Source organism: Cricetulus griseus (assembly GCF_003668045.3).
Source record: "Cricetulus griseus strain 17A/GY chromosome 1 unlocalized genomic scaffold, alternate assembly CriGri-PICRH-1.0 chr1_1, whole genome shotgun sequence".
NCBI lineage: Eukaryota > Metazoa > Chordata > Mammalia > Rodentia > Cricetidae > Cricetulus > Cricetulus griseus.
The window spans coordinates 178,003,283-178,015,956 of record NW_023276807.1 but is presented as its reverse complement, the minus strand read 5'-3'; positions in this window follow the sequence as shown (position 1 = coordinate 178,015,956).

Genomic DNA, 12,674 nt, shown 5'->3' with positions numbered 1-12,674 from the left:
AAATCTAAGAATAAACATAATAGATGAAAAAGAAGAAACTCAACTCAAATACTCAGAAAATATTTTCAACAAATTTATGTAAGAAAAATATCCTAACCTAAGGAAGAAGATGCATATAAAGGCGCAAGAAGCTTATATAACAACAAATAGATTTGGACCAGAAAATAAAGTCCCCTTAACACATAATCAAAAAACTAAATGTATAGATTAAAGAAAAAATATTAAAAGTTGCAAAGGAAAAAAATCAAGTAACACTTAAAGGCAGACCTATTAGAATCACTCCCATCCTTTCAATGGAGACTCTAAAAACCATAATGTCCTGCACAGATGTGGTATAGACTCCAAGATCCCAGAAGTTCTAGTGAAGACTACTATTTACAGCCAAATTTTCAATGAAGACAGAGGGAGAAAATAAGATATTCCAAAATAAAGTTAAATTTAAACAATATCCATTTACAAATAGAGCAATAAAGAATGTGGTAGAAGGAAAACTCCAACCTAAGGAGATTTAGTACAAGCCTGAAAACATAAAGAGTAAATTATCTCATACCATCAAAATCAAAAGGGAAATACATACACTTATACAAACAATATCACCACCACCACCACCAAGAACATTAACAAACTAACAGGAACCAATAATCATCTGTCATTGATGCCTCTCAGTATCAATGGACTTAATTGCCCAATAAAAATTCACAGAATAACACAATGGATGGGAAGAAAGAATCCATCCTTCTGATATAACCAAGATACACACATCAACATCAAATATAAGCATTGGCTCAGAGTAAGAAGTTGGAAAAAGAGATTCCAAGCAACTAGAACTGAGATGCAAGCTGATACAGCCATTTTAATATCTAGCAATATAGACTTCAAACCAAAACCAATCAAAAGAGATGGGGAAGGATACTACATACTCATCAAAGAAAAAATCCACAATATGACATTTCGATTCTTAACAGCTATGCCCCAAATACAGGGCACCCACATTTGTGAAAGAAACACAACTGTATCTAAATAACATATTGACTTTCACATACTGATAGTGGGAGATTTTAATACCCAGCTGTCACCAATAGATAACTCATTTAGACAAAATCTAAACAGATAGGTTCTGGAGCCACATGTATCTAACAGACGTTTAGAGACCATTTCACCCAAACACCAAAGAATTTGCCTCCTTCTCTGAACCTTATGGAACTTTCTCCAAATTTGACCACAGACTCAGAAACAAAACAAATCTCAACAAGAATACTGAAATAACTCCCAGCATCCCATCAGACCACAAATAATAATAATAATAATAATAATAATAATAATAATAATAGTAGTAGTAGTAGTAGTAGTAGTAGTAGTAGTAACAGAAAGTTTACAAACTTTTAAAAACTGCACAATGTGATATTAAATGAAAACTTGCTTGCTTGATAAAAAATTAAAAACCTTGTATTATTCAATGAAAATTATTACACAGCATACACAAACTTCGAGGACAAAATCAAAGCCATTCTAAGAGACAAGTTTATATTACTAAGTTCCTATAAATAAAACTACGGAGAACTCCTATTCACAACTTATCTGCATACATGAAATCTCTTTAACTCAAAGAAGTAATCGCACTGAACAGGCAAACACGGCAAGAAATCATCAAACTGAAGGCTGAAAACACTACGAGAGAATAATAGAAAGAATCAATGAAATAAAGAATTGGGTGAGAAAATATAAGTTGATTTTCTTACCCAAACTAACTAAAATCCAGAGGAAGACTATCCACAGTAAGTAAATTAGAAATGAAAGGGATAACATAACATCAGACACCCAAGAAACTAAGAGAATCACAAGGACATACTTTAAAAACCTGCACCCAATCAAATTGGAATAATACAAAGGAAATGGATTATTTTGTCAATAGTTAGCACTTAAATCAAGATCAGATAAACACTTTGATCAGACCTATAACCCCTAGTTAAATTGAAGAAGTCATTAAAAGCAATGAACTTTGAGAGAGCTGTTTGGGCAGTCTGGGCATGGGAGGTGGGTTGGGGTGGGATGGAGTGGGGGAGTAATGAAGGAGACACTTGATGGGCATTTTGGTGTTAGGGAGAAATCTGGTACCTGAGGAAAACTCCCAGGGATCCAAAGGATGACCCAGCTAAGACTCTTAGCAAGAATGTGAAGGGTACCTGAACTGACCATCTACTATATTCAGACTGGTGACTAACCTAATTGTCATCAGAGAGCCTTTATCCAGTAACTGATGGAAGCAGATGCAGAGATCCATAGCCAAGCCCTAGGCTAAGCTCCAGGAGTTATCCTGAAGAAAGGGAGCACACATTGTACAAGCCAGCATGGTCAAGTTCATGATGGTAAAATCCACAGAAACAGCTAACCTGAGCTAGTGGGAGATCATAAACTTGCCAACAGTTAGGGAGCCTGCATGATACCAATGTAGGTACTCTGCAGGTATGTGAGAGTTTTGTAGCTTGATCTGTTTGTAAGATTGCTAGCAACCAGATCAGGACCTGGCACATAGCTAGATTTTGGGATCCTGTTCTCCATACTGGATTATCTCAACAAGCCTTGATGCAGGGGGAGAGCTCTCTCCTATCTCAGCATGATATCCCATGGATCATTCAAGCCCATGATAGGCCTGGATCTTTCTGAGTAAAGACAAAGTAAGAGTAGATGCAGAGGGAGTAGATAGGAGTCAGGGATAGAGAACAGAAGGAAAGGAGGTATGGGAAATTGTGTTAAGTATGTAAAGTAAATGAAAAAAATTAATTAAATGTCATAATTTTTTTAAAAGTTTCCCTAACAAAACAGCCAAGTAACATATGGTTTTGGGGCAGAATTTTATCAGAATTTTCAAGAAGAGTTAACACAAATATTCCTCAAATTAGCCCACAAAATAGAAACAGAAGTAACATTTCCTAATTTGTTTTATGAGGTTGTAGATATTCTGATAGCCAAATTACATAAACACTCCACAAAGAAAAAAATAACAAATGAATTTCCTATATGGACATAGATGAAATAATACTCAGTAAAAAATTGCAAACTGAACCCAAGAGCATATCAAAAAGACATTAAAGTAGATTTCATCACAGAGATCCAAGGAGGGTTCAATATATGGAAATCAGTAAATATAATCCCCCATATAAATAAAAGAAAAGAAAAAACACATCTTCATCTCAATAGATGCAGAAAAGGCCTTTGACAAAACCCAACACCCCCTTCATGATAAATGCCCTGGAGAGGTTAGGGATACAATAGACATACTTAAACCTAATAAAGGCAGTTTACAGAAAGCCTACAGGAAACATCAAATTAATTGAGAAACTCAAAGCAATTCCACTAAAATCAGGAAGGAGACAATGTTTTACATTATATCCATATCTAATTAATATATCACTTGAATTTTTAGCTGAAGCAAGAAAGTTGGGAAGATATCAAGGTGATAGTAATTGGAAAGGATGAAGTCAAAGCATTGTTATTTGTAGATGACATGCAATTTGTATATATGATGGATTTGCTGCAGATTTCTACCAGAATTTAAAATCTGACAAAATACTAACAGAAGCAGTATTTCCTAGTTCATTTCATGAGACTACAATTACCCTGATATCCAGACCACATAAAGACTCAACAACAAAAAAAGAGAAATACAGACCAATTTCATTTTAGAACATAGATGGAAAAATACTCAATAAATATTTGCAAACTGAATCAAACAACACATCAAAAATATCATCCACAGTGATTAAGTAGTTTTTATCCTATAGATGCAGTGATGGATAAACAATAACCTAGAGCAATAACTGTAATCCCTCTAATAAGCAAATAGAAAGAAAAAATCACATGATCATCTCATGAGATGCAGAACAGGCCTTTGACAAAATCCAACTCCACTTTATGAACAAATTCCTTGAGAGATTAGGGGTAAAAGGAAGATGTCTAAACATAGTAAACATAATTTGAAATGAGCCTTTAGTCAACAGCAACTTAGATAAAGGCAAACCAAAAACAATACTACTACTATCAGGAACAAGACAATGTTTTTCAATATCTCCATAGTTACTGTTTAAATAAACTGAAATATTAGCTAAGATATAATACAACTGAAAGTGATCAAGGGGATACTAATTGGAAATTTTCAGGTGCTATGTATTATATGTAAATTACCCTAAAATTTCTACCAGAGAACTTCTACAAATGAAATGCACTTTCAGCAGGGTAACTGGATACAAAATTAATAATCAGTAGCTTTCTTATATACAAATGACAGATATAGGACACTGAGGAAATCCAGAGAATCATCAGATCATACTTTGAAAAAATGTTCTCCACAAAATTTGAGTATCTAAAGGAAATGAACAATTTTCTGGGTAGATAACTCTAACCAAAATTAAACTAAGAACAGAAAAGCAGTTTAAATCTACCTAGAACCCCTAATGAAATAGAAGCATTCATCAAAAGCCTCCCAAACAAAAAAGCCCAGGGCCAGATGGCTTCCCTGCAGAATTCTACCAGAAATTCAAACAAGAGCTAATACCAGTACTCCTCAAAGTGTTCCACACAATAGAAGCAGAAGGGACATTGCCAAACTCTTTTTACCAGGCTACAATCACTTTGATACCCAAGCCACACAAAGATATAGCTAAAAAAGACAACTACAGACCAATATCCCTCATGAACATCGATGCAAAAATACTGAAGAAAATATTGGCGAATCGAATCCAAGAACACACCAGAAAAATCATCCACTATGATCAAGTAGACTTCATCCCAGGGATGCAAGGATGGCTCATCATATGAAAATCAATCAATGTAATCCACCATATAAACAAACTGCAAAAGAAAAACCACATGATCATCTCACTAGATGATCAAAAAGGCTTTGACAAAATCCAACATCCCTTCATGATAAAGATCTTGGAGTGAACAGGAATAACAGGAACTTATCTAAACATGATAAAAGCAATATACACCAAACCAACAGCCAACATCAAACTAAATAGAGAGAAACTCAAATCTATTCCTCTAAAATCAGGAACAAGACAAGGCTGTCCACTCTCTCCTTATCTCTTCAATATTGTCCTTGAAGTTCTACCTAGAGCAATAAGAAAGCAAAAGGAGATCAAGTGCATACAAATTGGAAAGGAAGAAGTCAAACTTTCACTGTTTGCAGATGATATGATATTCTACATAAATGAAGCGAAAAACTCTACCAGGGAACTTCTATAGCTGATAAACACCTTCAGCAAAATATCAGGATGCAAAATTAACTAAAAAATATCAGTAGCCCTACTATAGACAGATGATTAATTCAATGAGAAAGAAATCAGAGAAACCTCACCCTTCACAATATCCACAAGCAACATAAAATATCTTGGGGTAACACTAACCAAAAAAAGTGAAAGACCTGTACAGTAAGAACTTTGAGTCTTTAAAGAAAGAAATTAAAGAAGATACCAGAAAATGGAAAGATCTCCCATGCTCTTGAATAGGTAGAATCAACATAGTAAAAATGGCAAAAACTATGCCAAAATCTATGTACTAAATCTATACAACGGAAAAAAGATAGAATCTTGGATACATGGTGCTGGCACAACTGGATTCAGACATGCAGAAGATTTCAGATAGATTCATATCTGTCACCATGCATAAAATTTATTGGAAATGGATCAAAGATCTCAACATAATTCCATCCACACTGAATCTTCTAGAAGAGAAATTAGGAGATACTCTTGAACAAATTGGCACAGGAGACTGCTTTGTGAACATCATACCAGTAGCACAGACATTGAGATCCGCAATTAATAAATGGCACCTTCTGAACCCGAGAAGCGTCTGTAAAGCAAAGGACACAGTCAGTAAGACAACACAACAGCCCACAGAATGGGAAAAGATCATTACCAACCCCACATCTGACAGAGAGATGATTTTCAAAATATACAAGGAACTCAATAAGCTAGCCACCCAAACACCAAACAATGAGATTAAAAATGGGGTGCAGAACTAAATAGAGAATTCTTAACAGAGGAATCTGAAATGTCTGAAAGGCACTTAACAAAGTGTTCAAAATCCTTGGCTATTACAGAAATGCAATTCAAAACAACTCTTTGATGGTAATCTTACACCAGCCAGAATGGCTAAAATAAAAAACACCAATGACAATCTATGCTGGAGAGGATATGGAGAAAAAGGAACACTCCTCTATTGCTTGTGGGAGTACAAACTTGTAAGAGCACTTTGGAAATCAGTATGTTGGTTGCTCAGAAAAATTGGAATCAGTCTACCTCAAAATCCAACAATTCCTCTCCTGGGTGTATACTCAAATAATGCACGTTCATACAACAAGGACATGTGTTCATCCATGTTCATAGCAGCATTGTTTGTAATAGCCAGAACCTGGAAGAAACCTAGATGCCCCTCAGCTGAAGAATGGATAAAGAAAATGTGGTACATTCATACAATGGAGTACCACTCAGCAGAAAAAAGCTATGGAATCTTGAAATTTACAGGCAAATGTATGGAACTAGAAGAAACCATCCTGACTGAGATAACGCAGTCAAAGAAATCAAACATGTATTCACTCATATATAAATTTTAGACGTAGAGCAAAGCTTCACCAGCCTACAATCCTCTTTACCAAAGAAATTAGGAAATAAGAAGTACTCTAAGAGAAAATTGCATGGACCCCCAAGAATGGGAAGGGGCAATATCTCATGAGCTAATTGGGAGCATGAGGGTAGTGGACAAAGAGATACCAGAATGAGAGGAGGAAAAAAGTAGAGGTCGGGAGGAAATGGAGGACCAGAAAAGTTGAGTTGGGGGAAGAATAGAGGAGAGCAGGATGAGAGATACCATATCAGAGGGAGCCATTTTTGGTCTCAGGAGAGATCTGGCACTAGGGAGATTTCCAGAGATCTACAAGGATGACATGAACTGACAATCTAGGCAATGGTGGAGAGGATAACCTAAATTCCATTCCCCTATAATGAAACTGATGACTACTTTTTATGCCATCCTAGAGCCCTCATCCAGTGGCTGATGGAAGCAGAGGTAAACATCCACAGATATACACTGAACTGAACTCTGGAACTTAGTAGCAGAGAGGGAGGAGTGAAGATCAAAGGGGTCAGTACCAGACTGGTGAAACACACAGAATCAGCTGGTTTGAACAAGGGGAAGCACATGGACCCCAGACTGCCATCAGCACAGGACTGAATCAGATCCCTGAACATGGATGTCAATGAGGAGGCCTCCACACTCTAGGGGCCCTGGTAGTGGAATAGTATTATTCCCTGGTGTAAGAAGGGACTTTGAGAGCCCATCCCATGTGAAGGGATGCACTCTTGGCCTGGACACATGGGGGAGGGCCTAGGCCCGCCACAGGATGATGTGGTAGACTTTGGGGAGCCCTGTCGAGGGCCCTACCCTGTGTGGGGAGTTGAGGGTGGATGGGGTGAAGAGCAGGTAGGGGTTAGGGGGAGGCTTGGGGGATGGGGAGGGAAAAGCAATTGACATGTGAAGCAAGCTTGTTCCTAATTTGAACTAAAAATATTTTTTAAAAAATGACAGACATAGAAAGAAATCAGAGAAACAAATCCCTCAATTGCCTCAAATAATATGAAATAGCTAGTGTACCTCTATCCAAGAAAGTGAAAGACTTGTATGATTAAAACATCATGTCTTTAAAAGAAAAAAATTGAAGAATGTATCAGAAGATGGAGAGATCTCCTATGCTTATAGATTAACATAGAAAATGTGGGCATCCTGCCAAAAACATCTAGAGACTTAGTGAAATCCCCATCCAACTTCCAAGACAATTCTTCATAGACCTAGAAAAATGATTCTCAGAATTATATGTGTTGTAAATTAAAAAGAAAAATAGTGGCATGAGAGAAAAACATGCCACGGGACAGAGTTCACATGGAGGGTTCTTTTTCTATTAGTGTAAAGAGAATGTGAAAATGGGAAAAGGAGGAGGGAGTCAGGCCTCTGAGGACAGGAGCAGCAGAAGAGGAAAGAATGCAGGGAGCACAGAACGACAGGTAGAGAAGGAGAGAGATAAACAGAGAGAGAGAGAGAGAGAGGGAGGAAGAGAGGGAGGAAGGGAGGGAGGGATGGAGGAAGGGAGGGAGGGAGGGAGGGAGGGAGGGAGGGAGGGAGTTGGGTAGGGCCCTTTTTAAAGAAAACATAATGGATGTACACAGGAAGTGTTCTTACTGGCTCAGCTGAGGATATATTCTGTTGGAATCCCAAGGGGCAAGCCAGTATGAATGCCTGAATACTAACAATATTGAGAAACAAAAACTAGGACAGATTAAAAAAATACTGAAGCATAAAAGAATTGTTGCAAGTCTCACTCTTCCTAATCTCAAGTTGTACTACAGAGCAGTAAAAAAAAAAAAATACCCACAAGTTATTGGCACAAAAACAAAAATAGCTGATCTGAGGAATAGAGACTGCTTTGTCCCCAGACTGATAGTTGGGATACCAACATGGAACTGATCCAGACCCCAGGAACATGGGTTTCAGTGAGGAGACCTCAGAAATCTACGGGACCTCCAATAATAGTTCAGTACTATGGGTGTGGACTTTGGGAGTCCATCCCACATAGAGGGATACTCCCTGAGCTAAGACACACTGGGGAGGCTATGCCCTATCCTAAAAGATATGATAGAATCTGATCACTTCCCTATGGAAGGCCTCACCCTCCCTGGGGAGCAGAAATGGTATAGAATAGGTAGGGTTTTAGAAGGGGGATGGTAGGTGAGGAGAGGGTGGAGAGGGAAGTGAGATTGACATGTAAAACAATCTTGTTTCTAATTCAAATAAAAAAAATTGCAAAAAAAAAGATGTGTTGATGAAAGCAATTGAAGTCCCATAGATATACCCACACAACTATGGACAACTGATTTTTGATAAAGAATCCAGGAAAACAAATTGTAACAAAACATCGTATTTAACAAAAATTGCTAGCCAAACTGTATGTCTGAAAGTGCAAGAATACAAAGAGGTACATACTTATCACTCTGCAAGAAAGGGAACTCCAAATTGATCAAAGAACTCAGTATATAAAACTAAAAACACTGAACCTGATAGAAGAGGCATTGACACAGGAGATGTCATCCTCAACAGAGTAGTGTATTAAGATCAACAATTATATAAGTCCTCATGAAAATTAAACGTTTTTCTAAGGCATAGAACACCATCATTTAAGAAAGTGGCAGCCTACAGATTGGAAAATGATGTTTACCAAGTCTACATCCCACAGTGACTAATGTCTAAAATTTATAAATAGCTCCAAAACGTAGTTATCAAAAAAACACATAATACATTTAAAAGTTGGTACATATCTGTACCAAGAATTATCAAAAGAGAAAACACAAATGGTCAAGAAACACAAAGAAATGTTGATCAAATTCTTAGCTGCCTGGCAAATGCAAATCAAAACTACATGAAGATTCCCTCTTACAGTTATCAGAATGGCTAAGATCAGTTTCACAATTGATAGCTGATTTGGAAAAACTGGACCAGTTCTCCATTGTTGGTGGGAGTAAAGCCACTACAAAAATCAATTATGATGATTTCTCAGATGGTTGCAAATGGATCTTCCTCAAGATCCAGCTATACTGCTCTTGTTCATATATCCAAAGTATGCTTCATTTTACCAAAAAATCTTGCTCAACTATGTTGATTGTTGCTATATTTAAATAGTCAGAAATAGCAAACATCATAAATGTCCTTTAACAGAAAAATAGATAAAGGAAATGTTGTACATTTACATAATGGAGTATTGCCCAGCTGTTAAAAATAATGACATGAAATTTGAAAGCAAATGGATGAGATTAGGGGGAAAATATCCTAAGTGATGTAACCCAGAGCCAGGAAGATAAATATGATATATATTCACCTATATGTATTTGTAGTCATTAAATAAATATTTAAAAACCTACAATCCAGAGAACCACAGATTTTAAATACAGAGGGATGGACCAGGGGATATACTAGATTTCCCTGGGGGTGGGGATGATACAAATTTTACAAGTATACTAGGAAAGGGTGGGAAATTTCCTAAAATATATGAAGGTGATCATAATGAGGTCTTCTAATGATGGGTTAGATGGAGTCCCTGCTCTCTGTCTCTTATTTGCAAAGGGTGCTTCAAGTACCCCCAACCTACTCTGGGCAACCCATCCTCCACCCACTCCCCAAGGATGGTGAGGCCTTCCATGGGGATAAGAAAATCTGTCACATCATTTGGGGGAAGGGCCTACATCCTCTTCCGAGTATCTTGGGTGAAATATTATCACTCCATAGGGAATGGGATCCCAAAGCCCATTTGTGCACTAGTGATAAATACTGGTTCCACTGTTAGAGGACCATAGACTCCCCAGACCTCCTAACTGGCTCCTACATTCAGAGGATTTGGTCCAATATTGGTTCCCCAGCTTTTCTACTGAGGTCCGTGTGCTCTCACTAGGCCAGGTCAATTGGTTCTGTAGGCTTATCCAGCAGGTCTTGACTCCCTTTCTCATTCCTCCTCCCTCTATACAATCTATTTTCAATAAAACAAAAAAGATATTTAAATTTGCTTGCAAACATTTTGGGATTCATAAAGAATCTCTATAACTATGTTTGGTTACCACATGCCCATGAAAATACAGGCATCACTAAGATACAGTAATTCAGAAAATTATTTAATCTATTAAAATTAAAAGGAAGACCAAGTTTGAATGGAGATGTAATAGCAAGTCCTTGGCGAGTTGTAAGATTGTAGCATGAGGGATGGATGTGACCAAGGTACATTGTATTCCTGTGCAAAAGTTTAAAAGTATGAATAAAATTAGAAATATGAGTTTTAAATTAAAAAAAACAAACCTATGTAAAAATTAAGAGTTCATATAAGGAAATATTTTAGCTTGCCACTCAACTTCTGGAAGTTTGTCATTGTTCCTGGATATTTTGTTCAATTTTGTATTTACATAATAAAATATGTGTAAATTCATTATTTACAGATTTGAAACAGTCTAAGAAAAAAACAAAGGAAAAATGAAGCTTACTCTTAAAGATGTGTTCTGTGTTGTATTAAGTTTTCATATTGAGGTAGAATCTTAGGAATCAAAGAAGGGAAAACACAACTGTCAAATTTAAGGAATTTGTGTTTCTCCATATTCATCAAATATAGCGACAATTTCATGGTTTATCACGCATGCTGGATCTGCAGGAAAGGACAAGCTGGTTGTCTCCCTGGCTTTTCTCCATTTTTTTACAATGCCTGAATTCAAATACCACAGCTTCATTGGGAACAAAAAGTTATCTCAGTGGTTAGGAGCGCTTACCACTCTGGAATCAGACCAGGGTATGGTCCCCAGCGCCTTTATCACACCACTCACAATGTACTGTACTCTGAACGCTGTTACCTCTTCTGGCCTTCATGGGTACCCATGTACACATTCACACAACACACAACCACACAGATACATACATACACAAAAACAAAAATAAAATAATTCTTTAATGAACAAAAATATTCATCCATTCATTGGAGTAGAATGAGAAAAGGGAAACTGATTTGTGAGTCCAGGTGAAAACAGGACATTATAGTTTATACAGGTATGATTTGAGAATGAGTGAGAATATGAATGTCCCACTTATTTTCATTACTGTGATCAATTTTTAATTGCTCCATTATAGAGTTCTGAGTATTACTCACCCTTGATTTTTCAAAATTAAAAGATTATAGAGATGACTGGCAAGGAGTCAGAATTTATTTGAAAACAGATGGTTTATTAGGAAGTACTCATGTGATGGAGCCAATCCTGTTCAGCCAGGCAGGAGAGGGAAAAGAGAAAGCTGCATGTGTGAGTCCCTGACATCTAAAGCCTTGCTATGTCAATCTGACCACGCCCAAATGTGCATGCTCAGCATCACCTGTGCCAGCACCCAAGTGGGCATGGTAAGCATTTCCCCTTACATTTTCCCTTTTAGTCTAAAGAAGACTTAAACTTGACAGTGTAAGTTATGAATAATTAACAATCATGTAGGTAAATTACAAGAATCTATAATAATCTACTAATATCACATCTTAATTATGTCTATTCCAACTAAACCTTAAAGTCATCTGAAAGAGATGTCCAAGCTTGAACACCTCCTTCCAAAACCAACCTTAAACAATAGGAAACTAGTCCTAACTTGGGAAAGGGGGTGTAGTATTCCCCAAGCTACTTCCTGCTGAATAGGAATGATGACAGCCTCCTGGGGTCCTGCAGGAAGAAAATGTTAGTGTAGTGAAAGTCCTGAATGGGTTATATCCAGTCCCTGTCTGGTGGGAGATACTTGACTGAAGGTCCAGGTTGAAGTCCTTTCCTTGATTGAAGTTCCTGTGTTGATTGAAGTCAGTACCTGAAGTTCTGGCCAGAGTGTCAGTTGAAACAAAGCAAATTGGAACCAGTGGACTCAAGGAGGTGTGGCCAGTTTTCTTTCCGAGCATTCAGGAATTGCTGTCAGGCAGTTCTTCATTGGCTGTGTGGGACTCAAACATAAATGTTAGCAAAGAAATTTTTACTTGTATATGTATGCATACGTGGAAAGCAACAATGGAAAAATAACAATTATGAAGGAATGTATACCTTGAGAAAAAGAGCCAAGAAAACACAAATGAC